Source organism: Trichosurus vulpecula, chromosome 3 (assembly GCF_011100635.1).
Source record: "Trichosurus vulpecula isolate mTriVul1 chromosome 3, mTriVul1.pri, whole genome shotgun sequence".
In the NCBI taxonomy this organism is placed as follows: domain Eukaryota; kingdom Metazoa; phylum Chordata; class Mammalia; order Diprotodontia; family Phalangeridae; genus Trichosurus; species Trichosurus vulpecula.
In genome coordinates, this window is record NC_050575.1 from 291,009,080 (window position 1) to 291,027,577 (window position 18,498).

The window sequence follows — 18,498 nt, forward strand, 5'->3', positions numbered from 1 at the left end:
TTTACAGATGAGGAAACAGAGGTTAAAGACATTAAGTGACTTGCTCCAGGATCCACAGGTAGGTGGAAGTGACAAAAGCAGGCTATGAACCCACGTCCTCTCATTCCAAATCCCATGCTATTTCTTTTTTTTTTTAACTTTTATTTTATTTTCAGTTAATGGGCATTTAATTTCTCTCCTGCCTACCTCCCTCCCCACTTGCGGGAGGGGAGGAAGGAAAGGAAAATCCTTTTAACAAATATGCATGGCCAAAGAAAACAATTTCTTGTACCGGTCATGCCCAAATATGTATAGGTCACTCCCCATCCTGAGTCTATTGACTCTCTTTCAGGAGGCAAGTAACATGTTTCTTCACTGGTCTTCGAGAATTGTGACTGGTCACTGCATGGATATAGTTTTTAGGTTTTTCAAAGTTGTTCATCTTTATGCTGTTGCTGTTATTGTGTAAATTGTTTCCCTGGTTCTGCTTACTTCACTTTGCATAGATTCATACAAGTCCTCCCAGGTTTCCCTGAACCTGTTTCTTTCATCATTTCTTAAAGCATAATGGATGTTCCATTACATTCATATCCACCATATTTTGTTTAGCCATTCCCCAACTCATCAGCACTCCCTTTATTTCCAGTTCTTACAATACTCACTCCAATGTACCTCCTCCTTGTACTGTTGGTGAAAGAAAAGGAAGAGGCTTGCCAGCTATAGACCTTGATCAAAACCAAAACTCACTGGCTTTCATTTGCTTCTTTCTCATAACCTTAAGAGGCAGGAAGGTCACATGTGCCACTTGAGTAAGTGATTAGGCCCTTGACTGAAAGAGTTACAAATCCTAGAATATTTGTTTGCCAAGCCTTATGGGAACAATTGTGAGTACAATCGTGAAAGAACATTTAGCCATTTAACTATGGGACCAATGTGGTGTGGAAGCAACATGGGATCAGGAGTCAGAAGACCTGGCTTCTAGCCTGGTTCTTTGACTGACTAGCTGAGGTAGCTTGGACCACTCACCTGTTCCTCAGTTTTCCCATCTGTAAAATGAGAGATTTGACCTGAGTTATTAATTCTGAGCTCTAACATTCCTTGACATTTATTAGTGGCCAGGAAATGTTTATTCTTAGGACAGAGGAGAAAGAAGATGAGCAGGACTTCGGGACTCTTGTGATACAGAGAGAGGATCCAAAGATTTCCCCCTAAAGATATCCCTACACTTTCCTTCTGTCCCCCGAATGAGGGAGGGCTCCCTGGGACTGTCCAATAGCTTTGGGGCCTACTAGCTATCACCAGGTGGTGATGCAGAGTACAAAATTAACTGAACCAGTCCCCTATTTCCAAACTACAAGGTGGCCTGGGGCTCTCATAAGGATATGTAAATGAAATAAAGAAGCACTGATGATGCCCAAACTTCCCATCCCTCCCAAAAGAGACAGTGGCTGATAGAGCCACCCAGTTTACACCAGTCTAGTGACAGGGCCATGGAAGTCTTCCCAATGTGATCCCTTCTCTCCTATGTGTCCACCTCAGTGCCCGGAAATGGCAATAACAGGTAGAAAAAGGAATTCAAAATGAGATCTGCCTTTGTCCCGACCGGTTTCTATTGCTCTTTATATTTCCCAGTCAAAGAGCCTGTTCTTACAGCCTCAAGGAGACTCACAGGCTCGGGGTCTGCATTGTCACCAAGGGGATTTTCCATCCAGCCAGTGACTGACTTGGCAGAGCTTAACTTTAGTTATTATAGCACCTCTGGAAGAGAGAGATAAAGCAGAGAAGCAGCTGTTGCAATCTTGACTAAACAGGGCTCTGGTAAAGCAAGCTTGAAAATGGACTATTTAAGAGGTTGGGATGTCACAGGTTTGATTGCAGAAGTGGGTAGTGGGGCGGAGGGGCGGGGATCACTGGATTGTAGATTCTGTTTGTCAGTTGGCTAAGGGGGTCAGCATGTGTCTGTGTGTGTCTGTGTGTGTGCGCGGGTGTGATTGAGGTGGGCTGGAAAGGGGAGGGCTGTGTGTGTGTGTGCATGTGCCTGTGTGTTCACGATATATATATACCAGTGTGACAGAGACACAGCATAACGGAGCCACATAACAGAGAGAACCCAGCTACTGACAGCATTCAGGTAGGTAACTGCATGCTAACCCTAGCAAAGAGGCAAACTGCTTCTCACTCAGACCAGAGGCTCAGTATTAGAAAGGAGCCCCTCTCTCCTTAGACGTGTGTCTTTCTGTTCTCTAGATGCTTTGAGCTCTTTGGGGTTTGGGACTTTGCTTTTTCCTTGTGAGAATATTCTTTCTCTCCACCCCCATTCCCTATTCCCAATTGTCTTATTGTAAATGTCTGGATTTGGGTTTGAGTTTTTCATCCCAAGGGAAAGCCGTGTTCTGGATAGAGGATGATCCAGCTTCTTTCCCGGGAAATGAGGTGGCTGGTGGGCTAAGGAAAAGTTTCCTTTCCCCATTTCGGTTTCCCTTGAAATCCTGACTTGCTCATAGATGCTACCGGGCAGAGGAAAGATTGGGGATAAGGGGGCGTGTTCAGGCTTACCTTCAGGGTCATTTCTTCCATGATATTAAACTAGGCTTTGTCTTTCCTTTATATTGTCCTTCCTGTGGTTGCTCTCTTCACTCCCTGATTTTGTGCTGATGTTAATTTTCATCAAGCTTTCAACTTGATACAAATGTTGGGGTTTGAGTTTTGAATTGTGAAGGACCACTTCTTGTTCACTTACGGAAAAAGATTCTGTTTCCCAGCCAGAACTGTTAATTATGGGAGAGGGGTCATCAGGGGCACAGGGAAAGGAAACATGGGGCAAGGGAGTTGTGCTCCACCTGAAAATTGTTGAGTGCAGCTGTTGGCATGCCTGCCTCCCACAAGGAATCTTCGAAGGGATGACCTTGCCTTAGTATTCCCCGAGTAATTTTACAATGGTTTTTTTTCTTCTTTTACCTTCTATTTTAGCTCTAATTTGCATCCCTTTAAGATAATACTACTTTCAAGAAAGCATGACATCTGAACTCTCTTCCCTTTTCTTGCACCTCTCTCCATCACTTCTTACTCTCCAACTATTTCTTTTTCACCCTCCCTTCTTAATCTTCCCCCAGTGTTTCTACCCAAAGCTTGTCTCATATGTGGGTATGTGCTATCAAGCTTACATATGTATTCCACAATGGAAATTTTTTTGGGGGGGGCTCAGGATGATTTGGGGAAATTTACTATTTGAAGCAGTTCACCTTGAGCTCAAATATCCTGATGCCCGGCTTAAACATCTGTGTTTATTTTATTCTGGGAGTACATAATTGGTCCAATTATAACCAATAAAATTGTCCTGAAGATTAACAAAAGATGTGCTTTTGCTCAGCATTCATTGTTAAGAATGCCTAAAGCAGAGAAAGCTGCCAGCACACACACACACACACGCACACACACCCCTATAGATCTATGTATGTGTTTGTATGTACATATGTGTATGCATGTGTATGTGCTTTGTTTCCCATCAAAATCTCACAAAGTCCTGTTCTTTTCAGCTGTCTGTGGGTGCCCATGCATGTCTTACTCCCTTGTAAAAGTGTCGCAGGGAAATACCATTTACCAAAGAACCGGGGACGTGAAGCATCTGAGCCGTCTTTCTTTTATGTTTCGGCCTGTTTAATGAACAGCAGTGGTCACTTAGCCCTCTGAGCTAGGCAGAGCCCCTTTGCAATAAGACAGCTCCTCAAGTTAGTCAAAAGAACAGGGGCTGTTTTATCTGCTGCCTGTGGGGGGCACTGTGAGACAATGCCACAATCATTTCCAGTAACTTTTTTTTTCAGAGCCGAATGGGCCGTCAGGCCTTAAATTATCAACTAAGCTGAGGGCACTCAGGGATTCCGAAAATGCAGACAAATTTGCATTGTCACTGAAGGGAGTAATTGCAAGATTAATCTCAAAACCCTGGTCTCTGTGCCTTATGGTGGAAGCTGCCTGGCAGATATTGTACATTCAATCGATCAAGTTGTCTTTCCAGTGACTGCTATTCATTCAATTCATGGTGAGAATACAAGAGAAATAGGAAACACTGACCCTTGCCCTCCAGGAGCTTCCAGTCTAGCTGGAAAGACAACACTAATACAAAAGAAAAACTAAAAATTTTACGAGAAACTACCTGAAAATTTTGGCAGGATCAGCCTGGGAAACTCCTAGTGTGGGAGCTCTCTCCACCAGATTACAATCCTTCTATCATTTACAATTTACATAAATCCTTGGGAGCTGACTGAGGTCCATGGAGGTTAAATGAGTTGCCCAGGAACACACAGCTATAAGTGTCAGCATTTGAATCCAGCCTTTCCTGACTATAAGGCATCTCAGTCGAGTTGCACTGGTGTAGAGAGAGCACCAATACATAATTAAGGGTTAAGTTATATAGTACAGACAGCTGACTTGATCTAGGGCAGAGGGTCAGGCAACTTTTGAACAGAGGGGCCGTTTGTTGTGATATTCATAGAAATAGATATTTAATATACATATACGAGGAAACTATGTTATATATATGAGAAAACTATACTGTATACAATATCTTTTAAAAACTAACAAATTTGCAGCTTCTTATATTTTTATATTAAGTTCATAGTGAGAAAGAAAATTAAATATATATGTATTCTTTGAACATAATTTTGGGTGGGGCTGGATTACCTTTTATACAGCCCTTTTTATTCTGATTGATGTGGGGAGGAGATTTTTCCACCAACTTCATCTGTATCTTTTGAATATTTTTATTATTTTATTTACGTCAACTCATACAATACAATGGAAATAAGACAATTGGCTACCTCCTAGAGGCCCTTTTTATAATTTCTGAGAGTAGCATGCCTAGGAATTAGAGATAGAGAAGTCCCTAAAGGAGCTCTTCTAATCTTCCATTACCACATTAGTACAAGGAGTTTATCAGATTAGCTAATTAGCACTTGGAGCAGCAGTCTGACCCTGAGGGGAGGAGTTGTGAAGGGTTGGATTGGAGGGAGAGGGCTAGGAACTCGAGGAGTAGACAGCCACTAGCCCTGGGCTAGGGATTTCAAACGTGGATACCTGCTAAAGAAGAGTGGCCTAAGCAGGGTGCTCAGGGGAGGTTGTGTACTTTAGGGCTGGGGAGGGTTGGGGAAAAAGGCCATGAGAGTTCTAGACCCGAGTCCTGTTGGTCTCTAAACCTAGTGATTCATTGTTTGTCCTTGGCCCTCTAATAAGATTAGTACACACGAACAAATTCATTTGTCTATTTTGGTGAAAAGGCTGCTTGTGGCTCACGAGTAATAAATTGCCCTCTCGATGTTCAGAGCAGGGAGAGATCAGTGTGACTGCTGTTGGAGGAGGCTTCCTGGAAGAGGTGGGACATTAATTGAGCGCTGAAGCTGGGGGTGGAATCCCTGGTGTCCTTTCGTAACCTGGGGTCACGAATTTGTGTATCTTAAAATAAGTATTTTGTTAACCATATTTCATTGTAATTGTTTTCTTTGTAATCCTATATACTTTATTTTATGATTGAAAAATATTATTCTGATAAGTGGTCCGAAGGCTTTTCCAGGCTGTCAAAGGGGTAGGAAAGAAAAGGGGGTTAAGAACTCTTGCTTAAATCAAGCAATCAATGAACAGGAAGCATTTATTAATTGCTCACTATATGTAGGCTCATTGACTGTCAGGCAACAAGCATTTATTAAGCAAAAACCCTTCTACATGTTCAACGAGTGTGTGGGAGGGGGCAAAAAAAAAAGGCAGAGTTCTTGCCTTTAAGTAAGAGATTTTACCTCCTAATGGGAGAACTATTCTGTATATTAAATTGGTACCTATAAGATATGTAGAGTAGATAGAACCTAGCCTTAGGGGAGAAGGCTGTAGCATCCGGGGAGAATTACCAGCTTCCACAAGAAACCTTTCCTGACTCTTCCCCTTCCCCCAGTTGCTTTAGCCCCACCCCCCATCAAAATTACCTTGGATTAATTTTGTATATATTCTTATCCATTACATGCTGTCTCCCCAACTAGAATGCATGTTCCTTGAGGGAATGGAAGACTTTCACTCTCCGTCTACTAGCTATGTGTCTAGCACGTAGTAGGAGCTTAGAAAATGATTATTATAAAGGCAGACAGATGAGACAGGAGATACAGTCCCAGGTCTAGAATCAGAAAGATCTGAATTCAAAGCCTCAGACACTTACTGGAGCAAGACATTTAACTATCTGCCTCAGTTTCCTCAACTATGAAATGGGGATAATAATACTACCTGCTTCCAAGGGTTCTTGTGAGGATAGAAGGAGATCATATTTGTGAAGCACTTAGTACAGGGCCTGACGCATAGTAAATGATAATAATAACAAAAGTAATGGCTGACGTGTAATTGGCATTTGGGGGTGCTAGGTGGTATAATGGTTAGAGCGCTGGGCCTGGAGTCAGGAAGACTCATGTTTGTGAGTTCAAATCTGACCTCAGAAATGTAGTAGCTGTGTGACCCTGGGCAAGTCACTTAACTCTGCCCCAGTTCTTCATCTGTAAAATGAGCTAGAGAAGGAAACGGCAAACCACTCCAGTGTCTTTGCAAAACAAAACAAAAAAACCCAAATGGAACCCACAAAGCATCAGACAGGAGCGAACAACAACAAATTGGGCATTTTTAGACTTACAAAATGATTGACATGTATTCTCTCATTCATTAGAGCAGGACATAGATAAAGGGGGAAAGTCAGTGGCATTCAAGGCAGTCTGGACATCATGATATCCAGCATGAAGCTATGAATAAACATGCCATCTGTAGGGTGGCAGACCTTGCTGCTGCTATGCTTTATCATTCTGTTTTCCTCTCCTGTTCCTTAGGAAGTTTCCTTTCCTCCACCCACTAGGCTAGGATATGTGAAAGCAAGTGCCAGCTCCTTTGGGATATATTCCCAGATTTCCATATTTCTCTCTCTTGACAGCCTTTGCCCTTACTGGTGGCACAGTGGATAAAGTGTTGAATTGCAGTCAGCGAGACCTCAGTTCAAATCCAGCCTCAGACATTTACTAGCTAGTGTGACCCTGGGAAAGTTTCTTAACCTGTCTGCCTCAGTTCCTTCACCTATAAAATGGGGAGAATAATGGCACCTACCCCTCAGGGTTGTTGTGAGGATTAAATAAGATGACGTTTATAAAGTGCTTCAAAAACCTTAAAGAGCTTATTTTATCCTTTCAGCCTCTTATTGATTTAAAAAATGTTGATTAAGTACCTACCATGTACCAGACATTGTGCCAAGTGGCGGGGATACAAAAAGAGGCAAAAGACAGTCCCTGCCCTCAAGGAGCTTACCATCTCTTGTCATTCCCTTACTGGATTTTAACTTCTCGAGGACAGTTCAAGTCAAATCAAGTCAACAAGAGTTTATTAAGCTCTTATTGTGTGCCAGGCATTATGCCAAGCATTGGAGATATAAATACTAGCAGAAGGACAATCCCGGCCCTCAAGGAGCTAACACTCTAATGAGGGAAAGACATATGAAAGGGAGCCGAAAACTGGGCAGGGCCCCTGTCTGGTTCATCTTTGATTCCTTAGCACTTCAGCAGTTAGCACCTACTGTGTGTCAGGCACTGGCTGAGGCCCTGGGTAAACAAAGTCAAAAGTGAAGTTATTCTCAAGGGGCTTACATCATAAAATACAGAGCAAAGTAAATCCAAGGTAAAATGAAGGGGAGAGGGGAGGACAGTAGCAGCTGGGAGAATTAGGAAAGGTTTCACTCTATAAGATATCACTTAAGCAGAGTTTTGAAGGAGACAGGGGGTTTTCAGAGGTGAAGATGAGGAAGTATATTCTAGACCTGGAGGGTGGTCAGTACAGAAATCAGAGAGGGAATGTCATATGTGAGAAACAGCAAGATCAATATGACTGAACTATAGTATACGGGGAGGAGAAGAGTCTATAACTATATTAGCCACGATTGGAAGGTAGGGGCCAGATTGTGAAGGGATTTGAAAAATTAAACATGGAAGTTTATAGTTCATCATGGCAGCAATAGGGAGCCATTGTAGTTTATTGAGGAAAGGAGTGATGTGGCCAGACTTGCACTTTAGGAAAATCACTTTGGCAGTTTATGTGAAGAATGGATTGGAAGGGGGAAAGAAGAGAGAGTTTGAAGACAGTGAGTGACCACCTAGGCTGCTGCAGGAATATAGGCAACTGGTGATGAGGGCTGGAAGTAGCATGGCGGTTGTGTAAATAAAAAGAAGAGGATGGATGTGAGAAATGTTGTGGAGGTAGAAATGATGAAAACTTAGTAAGTGATTAGATATGTGGGGTAAGAAAAAAATAATGACTCAAAAATAACACGAAGGTTATGAACCTAAAGGAGCATTCTCCATGAGAGCCCTTCAGATGCCTGAAGATGGCGATCGCAACCTTCTAAGTCTCATGCTCTCCAGGTCAGTCCATTCAACACATCCTCCTCTGGTGAGAACTGGCTTTTTATCATCCCACTTGTCTCATCCAACAGGCAGTTGGTGATGTGGAAATAGAATTCAGGAAAGAGATTTGGCCTGGAAATCCTAAAGTAATCTGCATAAAAGTCACAACTGAACACATAGGAATTAATTAGATCATCGAGAGCTAATGAAGAAAGAGAAGAAAGCCTTACAACAGAGCCTTAGGGCTACCCAGGATTAAGAGAAACATAGAGATCTCTAGTTTCCTTCCTTCCCAACATCCTTCCTAAAATGGAGTGCCAAAAACAGAACCCAATGCTGCTGATGTGGTCTAAACAGGGCAGAGTTCCCTGAGACTATCACACCTTTATTCTTGGATGCTATGCTTCTCAATGCAGTTGAATGACCATAGCTCATTTTGATATAGCACTTTAAACACAGATCTCGGGGGCACTCCACTGGAGACCTCCTTACAAATGGGCATCAAACCATTAGTGACTACTCCTTGGTTTCAGCAATTGAACCATGTCCCAACCCCTCTAACTGTACTAGCCCATATTTCTCCATCTTTCACCCAAGACTAACACAAAAGATTTTCACCAAATGCTTTGCCAAAGTCTAGAGGGTGGGGAACCTGTGGCCTCGAGGTCATATGTAGCCTTCTAGGTCCTTGGGTGTGGCCTTTTGACTGAGTCCAAGTTTTCCAGAACAAATCCTTTTATTAACGGGATTTGTTCTGTGAAGTTTGGATTCAGTCAAAGGGCTGCACTTGAGGACCTAGAAGGCCACATGTAACCTCGAAGCCACAGGTTCCCCACCCCTGCAATAATATCTACAACATTCCTCTGAACTACCAATTTAGTAATCCTGCCAAAATGAGAAATTAGTTATTTTGTCACATCCTGCTCTTGGTGATGCTCTTTGTGGTTGATACTTTTCTATGTGTTCACTAACAATTTCTTTATTAATCCATTCTAGAATTTTGCCACAAATGAAAATCAAACTTACTGACCTGGTATAGTTAGCAGATTCCACTCTATTCCTTTTTTAAAGAAACTGGGACAGTTGCCTTTCTCCAACACTTCAGTCCTGCCCCCATTTTTCTCTGTCTTTCAGATATCACTGTCAGTGTTTCTGCAATCACATTTTTCCAATCCTTTCAGAATCAGAAGGTGTAGTTCAGCTGGGCTAGGTGACCTGAGCTCATCAACAGCAGCTAAATACCCTGTTATGGGGAGAGAGGAAGGGGAAAAGCATTGATTAAGTACCTACCTATTTTCAGGCCCAGAATTCTATCTACTGTGCTAACCAGGTGCCACTATTAATCTCCTTACTTAATTTAAGCATCACTTTCCTATTTGCCACTTTGGTTCTGTCCTTTCCAGTTCAAAGGTCATTCTCCTTGGAGGAAAAAGAAGCCAAATTAGAATTGAGTAGGTTTGCCTTCACTTTGTGGCAGTTATCATTATACCATCCCGCCCTGAGCCGCAGTCCTGTTCCTACTCGGATCATCCTCTTTTCCTCACTGTAATTTTAAGAAACCCATTTTCGTTGCTTTAGTTTCTTTCTCCAGTCCCAGTTGATTCTGAGCTTTACCAATCCTGACACTTCTTAGACTATTACATACACTGTGCTTTTGCATTTGTCCTCTTTTGCCTGATGTTGCTTCCATCTTCTGTGTGTGTCTTTTAAAAGTCTAAGTGGATAGCCTATACAAAGGTACAGAGACAGAAGGACTCAGTTCAGAGAATAGCAAGTGGCCAGTTTCACTAGAAGGGAGTGAGTATGAAGGGAAGAATGAGATAAGCCTGGAAGGGTGGGCTGAGGCACTGAAGGCAAATCAGGAAGGGCTTTAGAGGCCAAGCTGAAGAGTTTGTATTTTATTCTAGAGGCAAAGGGGAATCATTAAAGGTTCTTGAGTGGTGGAATGACACGATCAGACACACTTTAGGAAGATTATTTGGCCAGCTGTGTAGAGATGAATTGGAGAGGGAAGAGACTAGAAGCTGCAGGGGCCAGGGGAAGGGGCCACTAAGAAGCTGTTGCAACAGTCCAGGTGCTAAAGAGAGGTGATAAAGACCTGAAAAGGTGGTGAGCATGTGAGTGGAAAGAAGATGAGAGATGAGAGATAGGGATGTTGTGAAGGTATAAATGTGGTGAGGGATCGGGAGAGGGTTAGAGAGAGAGAAGAGTTGAGGAGGATGCTGAGGTTCTAAATCTGGTTGATTGAACTCCTAGGAATAAGAGGAAGAGGAGGAAGAAGAGGAGGTAGCTAAGAGGAAAATAGAATTCATTCTGGTTTGAAAATGTTTTACAGGGGTGGGGAACCTGGGGCCTTGAGGCTACATGGGGCCCTCAAGGTCCTCAAGTAAGGCCCTTCGACCGAAGCTAAACTTCACAGAACAAATCCCCTTAATAAAATGGTTTGTTCTATAAAACTTGGACTCAGTCAAAAGGCCTCACCTGAGGACCTAGAAGGCCACATGTGGCCTCGAGGCCAAAGGTTTCCCACCCCTGGTTTAAGATGTCCATAGAATATCCAGTTGAAGATTTTCCACAGGCAGTTGGTGACATAGGCCTGGGGTTTAGGATAGAGATTAGGGAAGTTTTGTTTTGTTTCGATTTTTGAAGGGGGGGGGGGCGGGAATTGGATATGAGTCTTGTTCTGGACGAAAGAGGAGAGGGCAAGTAGTACTGCCAGTTTTTTTTAACATAATTGAAAACCTCCTCTTCCTAGATTCTTTTCTTCTCCCTAAACCTGTAGTTTCATCAATGGAGGGAACTTCTAGTGTAGCAATGCCCTCCACAGATGCAGATCAAGCGCTCCTGTGTAAAATAGTTGAGAAAATGGCTTGAGTAGCTGAAAAAGTGAAATGATTTGTCCAAGGTGACGAAGCTAGTATATATCAAGCAGGACCTGAAACCAGATCTTTCTGACATTTCTTTTATCCACCAGACCCCATGCTGTCGCTCAAGTTAAAAGGATAATCATAAAATCTGGCACTTACATAATATGGATACAATGGATAGAACTGGGACTTGGAATCAGGAAGATCTGAGTTTGAATCCAGTCTCAGGCATGTATCAGCTCTGTGACCCTGAGCCAGTCACTTAATCTCTGTCTGCCTCCAGTCTCTTCATCTGTAAAATGAGGATGATAATAGCATCTGCCTTATAGGATTACTGTAAGGATCAAATGAGATCATGTATTGTAGCAGCAAGCCCCTCCTCCGCCGGCACACCCAGTATGGCCTGCTAGCACAGGTTCTTTGATCTGCTTTTCTTTAAAGGAAAGCAACTTTAAAGGGGTCAACAACCTTGCTTTAACTACATTCACTAATTCAGGGGAAAGGTCAGCACCCCGAACATGGAGAAAATACAACTAGAGAAATTAGCACAAAGATCAACAGACAGGGCTCCAACGGTCTGAAAAAAGCAATACAGTCACCTACATATACCACCAGGTTGGGGGAGCATTTACATCTGAGTGGTTGGGGGGCTCTTAATAAACAGCCACTCAGAGTCCCATCCAGGGAATCAAAAGGTCCTTCTCATGAGCTAACCCCCAAAGCACAATACCAACCTCAGGATATGTGTATCCTTCTCAGAGCCAGAAGGCATCACAACCCTCCTGACTCAGTGCCTAATTAGTTTAGTACCAAAAGGTGTGAAAGCCTTTCCACAAGCAAGCCTCCCCCAAAACAAGTTCCTCCTTAGGCAAGTCCCTCCCCCAATGGGTTCTATGGGACTCAGGATATATCACAGCTGTGATTGAACACGCACGTGTGGTCACATAGGCCTATTAATGAACGGGGAAGATCTTCCTATTCCATTAACATTACAAGTATGTAAAACACTTGGTGAACCTTAAAGGGCTATTTAAATGTTGGCTATTATCATCATCATCATCATTTCATTTGAGCCTCATAACAACCCTATAATACTGCAGGTATTATCATCCCCATTTTACAGACCGGGAAACTGAAACTCAGGAAGATTAAGTGAATCTCAAGTGGTCACACACATTACTAGTAGATATCAAATGGAAATTAACCCTAAATTTTCCTGACTCTAGCATTCTATCTGCTACACCGTGTTGCAGTATAGAAATCCGTGAGCTTAGCATGGATGAAACAAGGGGAGAAAGAGGCTGAAAGCAACATCATTATAGAAGTAAATTATAGATTATTTGGGTACATTAAAGACTTCACAAAATCATAAAAATTGGAAACTGGGAAAGATGTTAGCAATAACCTCATCCATTTTAATCATTTTATAAAAGCAGAACCCCAGACCCAGAAAGGTTAAGTGATTTGTCCTAGGTATAGATCAGGGCTGTCCAAAATGCGGTCCACAGGCTGCATGAGGCCTGCAGTGTGATTTATGCAGCTTGCCTACATGCATAGAAATTTACATAAATGCTTTAGTAAATGAAGCAGAGCTACAGCAGAACTCTCACTAAAATAGCAAATCAAAAAAATATTGTCTATTGTTTCAATAAAAACCTAAGGTAGGACAGCCCTGGTCTAGATGATGTTTTTCTAATATCAAGTTATGAGACAGGAAGGAGAGAGTCCTAACAAGAAACTTCAGTGACACAAACATCCACTGGTGGTCTCATCCTACTGAAAGCAGAGCATGAGACAAACTCTTGTTCTATCTGACCTTGCCTTCCCTGTGGTTTTGTCACTTATAAACTAGTGAGATCGATACAAGAGCTACTTTAACTCAGATCAATGGAAGAACTGGTTGGTGATATGAAAGTGAAGGAAGAACTTTGGGAGAGGATGACCATGTCATCTCGGAGTTCATAACAGCAAGAGAAAGGGATGCGGGGTAGGGTTAGACATGTACTTTCACTTATTATACTCCACACAGAATCTCAGAACTAAAGACTCTCCAGACCAACCTCTGCTTGAAAAATAGAATTCCCTTCTACCACATCCCTGGCAAGTAACTCTCCAGCCTTTGCTTGAAGCCTCTAGTGAAGGGAAGTCTCCCAAAGAAGTCCCTTGCACTTTTTGATTATTTTAATTAGTAGGAAGTTTTTCCTGATGGCTAAATTTGTTGGGTCATTGTTCAAGGTGTTTTTCAGTCATGTCAGACTCTTCATGATCCCATTTTGGGGTTCTCTTGGCAAAGATGATGGAGTGCTTTGTCATTTCCTTCTCCGGCTCATATAACAAATGAGGAAACTAAGGCAAACAGGGTTAAGTGACTTGTCCGGGGTCACACAGCTAGTAAACATCTGAGGCCACATTTGAACTCAGGAAGATAAGTCTTCCTGACCCCAGGCCAGGCACTCTATCTGTTGTGCTACCTAATTGCCAAAGTCTAAATTTACCACCTAACAATTTCCATCCTTGCTCCTGAGCCAAACAGAGCAAGTTTACTTACGTTTCTCTAGAACAGCCCTTCAGATACTGGAAAACAGCCACCAGGTACCCTCCTGAGTCTTCTCTCCTCCAGGCTAAACACCCTTAACTCCTTCAACCCCTCCTCCTACAATATATTCTCCAATCCTCTCACCATCCTGATCACCTTCTTCTGGAAATGCTCCAGTACGTCTATGCCGTTAGCAAAAAGTGGCATTCAAATGTGAATGCAGTGATCTAGACATATTCGACAAGGAAAGAATACGGTGAATTATCAGCTCACTAGTTCACATCAGCTCACATCTGGACACTGTGTCTCTTTCAGTGTAATTTAAGAAAGTACTAGATTTCTTGGCTGCCATGTCACACTGTCAGATCATATTGAGTTTATAATCAGCTAAATCCCCCAGATATTTTTCATGCAAACTGTTGCCTAGCCGCATTTCCTTCATCCTATACTTTGGGTTTTGATTTTTTGAATCCAGCCACAGGACTTCAAATGTAGGGCTTCATATTTAATTCAGTTCATTGTTCTAGACCAAGGATTCTTAACCTGGGGACCATTAATTTTTTAATGTGATAGTTACATTTAAATATAATGATTTAATTTGCAATCCTATATATTTTATTTTATGCATTTAACAACATTATTCTGAGAAATGGTTCATAGGCTTGACCAGACCACCAAAAGGAGCCATGACTAAAAGGTTAAAAACCCCTGTTTCTTTTTCTTTGGAGGGGGGAAGGCAAGGCAATTGGGGTTAAGTGACTTGCTCAAGGTCACACAGCTAGGACGTGTGTCAAGTGTCTGAAGCCAGATTTGACCGCAGGTTCTCCTGACTCCAGGACTGGTGCTCTATTCACTGAGCCAACTAGCTGCCCCAAAAAACCCTGATCTTTTGAATCATGGGATTTATCACCAAAGAACCCTTCAAGTATTGTGTAATTTGCAGTTTGACAATTATTCCATCTATGTCCTCATCTAAGGCAATGATCATAATGTTGAAAAAGCATATAAAAAGCTTATATCCTTGAGACACTTCACTAAAGTCCTTTCAAGTTGCCATTGACCCATTAATGACAATCTTTGACATGGTTCATTCACCTAACTATTCTATCACCTAACTATACTATTATCTGGCCTATATCCCCTTTTCTCATCAACAAGCATGCCCCAGAAGGCTTTGCTAAATGCTTGGCTGAAATCTAAGTATGCCATATTTATAATATTCCCTTGATTTACTAGTCTAATAACCCAGTTGAAAAAGAAAATATTACTCTGACATGAGGTGTCCTTGGCAAAGCCATACCAGTTTTCAGAAATTACCAGTTCCTTTGTAACTACTCACAAGACAACCCATAAATAACATGCTCTATAATTTTGCCAGAAAGAGAAGTAATGTTAAGTGGTCTAAAGGTTGTAGAAGACCCAGCCCTCTTCTCTTTTTTGAAAATTGGGGAAACATTTGTACTTCCTTAGTTCAGCAACATTTCTCTCATTCTTCAAAATCTTTCAATAATCACCAACAGTGGTTCAGCAATACTATGTGCCGATTCCTTAGGTACTGTAGGCTGTTGTTTGTGCAGGCTATGTGGCTTGAACTCATTGAGGGGTAATAGATGTTATCTATTTTCTTACTCACCTTAGGTTTCCACTACCCGCTCACCATTTTTACTCTAGTCTTCCCATTGTTCAATGTTCTTCTTGGGAAGAGAAGCAAAATGAGCTGAGCACCTCATCCTTCTTCCTATAGTTTATCATCATTGTCATCATCACTATCTTCATCATAGTTACCCCTCTTGGGGAAGGAGGAGTGGAGAAAGGGGGAGAAAATCAGCTAAACTCTTTGAGAAAGCTAGCTATCTACTAGGTGACTCTGCTTCCTCTCCTCTTGTTGTCTTCATCATCATCATAGTCATCATCATCATCATCCCATCTACCCTAAATACCAGTGTTTTCCCTTCCTTGATCTCTATTGCCTTCAATATACTACACATATAGCAAACAAAAACCTTAGTTCTTCTTAGCCTTCACTGCCAGTCTCAACTCATTCTGGGATTTACAACTCCTGACACTATCCTGATAAGAACATGCTATTCTTCTGTATTCATCTTGGTTACTTGTTCTTGCTTTCATCTTCTGTACGTCTCTCTCTTTTTTTTTATTTAAGTCTGTTGATGAGTTCCCTCTGTAGTCACATAGGTCTCCTTAGGCACAATTCCTTTTTTGCCTCCACATCAGAATCATTTTGCTCAAATCTTCAGAATTTCATTCTTGAGAGCTTCCCAACTGTTTTAGGGTCATTTTCCCTTTCAAAAACATGATACCACTAGATCCAAGACAACTCTGAAGGACTTATGATGAAAAATGCTATCCATCCCCAGAGACAGAACTGATGGTGCCTGAATACAGATTGAAATATACTTTTTTGCTTTCTTTATTTTTCATGAGGTTTTTTTTGGTCTATGTTTTTTTCACAACATAACTATTATGGATATGTTTTGCATGACTATACATGTATAATCTATATCAAATTGCTTGCCTTCTCAATTAGGGTGGGTGGGGAGGAAGGAAGGAAGAGAATTTGGAACTCAAAGTTTAAAAAATGAATGTTAAAAATTGTTTTTACATGTAACTGGGGGAAAATAAAACACTAAATAAAAAATATTACACAACTAGACCTATGCTTTCTTTGAATCCTTTAAAATTTGCTCTCCTAGAGCTTAGGGTAAATGTCAGAATCTGCTCATCTTTCCTCTTCTTCTCCACCATTAATATCTACAAAGACACCTTTGTCTCTCACATTCTTAAAAACCCTCAATTAATCATAACATTCCCACTAGCTATTATTCGATATCTCTCCTTCCCATCTCAGCCAAACTCTTTGAGAGAGCCAGCTATACTAAGGGACTCTGCTTCCTCTCCTCTCATTGTCTTCTAAACCCTCTTAAACTGGGCTTCTGACCTTATCATTCAAATGAAATTGCTCTCTCCTAAGTCACCAAGAGTGTACCTTTAAAAAAAACACCAAAGTTTATTGAGAATATTTTTAACCAATGTGAGATGATATTTTAAAAAATTATTTATTTTTAGTTTACAATATTCAGTTCCACAAGCTTTTGAGTTCCAAATTTTCTCCCCCTCCCTCCCCTCCCCTCTCCCCAAGACAGCATGCAATCTGATATAGGCTCTACATGTACATTCGCATTAAACATATTTTCACATTAGTCATGTTGCAAAGAAGAATTATAACCAATGGAATGAACCACAAGAAAGAAGAAACAAAACAAAACAAAACAGAAAGAGAGAGTAAATAATATGCTTCAATCTGCATTCAGATCCGTAATTCTTTCTCTGGATGTGGATACCATTTTCCATCATAAGTCTTTTGGAGTTGTCTTGGAATATTGCATTGCTGAGAAGAGCCAAGTCTACCAAAGTTAGGCATCGAACAATGTGGCTGTAACTGTGTACAATGTTCTCCTAGTTCTGCTCCCCTCATTGAGCATCAGTTCATATAAGTCATTCCAGGTTGTAATGAAATCCATCTGCTCCTCATTTCTTATAGCACCACAGTATTCCATTACATTCATACACCACAACTTGTTTAGCCATTCCCCAATTGATGGGCATCCTCTCAATTTCCAGTTCTTTGCCACCACAAAAATTGCTGCTATAAATATTTTTGTACATGTGGGTTGTTTTCCTATTTGTATGATCTCTTTGGGATACAGCCCTAAAAGTGATATTGCAGGGTCAAAGTATATGCACATTTTATAGCCCTTTGGGCATAGTTCCAAATTGCTCTCCAAAATGGTTAGGCCAGTGATATAAAATTATTTTGAAGGCTATTGCTTTATAATATAGTTTGCAGACTGGACATGTCATTCCTCCTTCATTCCTAACTTTTTTCATTATTTTCCTTTATATTCTAGATTTTTTTGTTTCTCCAGATGAATTTTGTTATTATTTCCCGTAATATTGTCAAGTATCCCTTTGACAACTTGAATGGTACAACATTGAAACTATACATTAACTTTGATAATATTGTCATTTTTATTATATTGGCACAGCTCAGCCATGACCACTGAATATTCCTCAAGTTATTTAAGTATTCTTTATTTCTTTAAGGAGCACTTTGTAATTGAATCTAAAATCCTAAAAATATTGGTAGGTTTTTTATCATTTATTATTTTCTTTTATGTAATTATTAATGGTTTCTATATTTTTTTTCTTTGATCCACTCGCTATTGAGGATGTCTCCCCTTCTCCATATGAGTCTGTGTCTTTGATTTGTGTTCCCTGAACTGATAACTATTTTTTTTGCATTATGGTTTATAAAGCATGTGTTTACTATCTCTGCTTTTTTTAAACATTTATTTGCAATATTGCTGAGCCCTAATATGTGGTCAATATTTGTGTAAGTTCCGTGTGTTACATTCACAGGTATGTATGTATATATCTGTATGTGTACATATATATGTATATATACATATACATATATATATACACATGTGTGTATGTTCTTAGGTAGTCCTATTTAGAAGACACTATGTCTTTTAGCTCTAGTTTCTACAGCAATTTGTTCAATTCCATATTTTCTATTTTGCTTATCACTGTTAGATTTTCTAAAACTGAGAGACATCAACATCTTCTGCTATTATTGTCTATGTCTTCTACTTCACTTAATTTTTCCTTTATTAATTTAGATGCTAGGGCA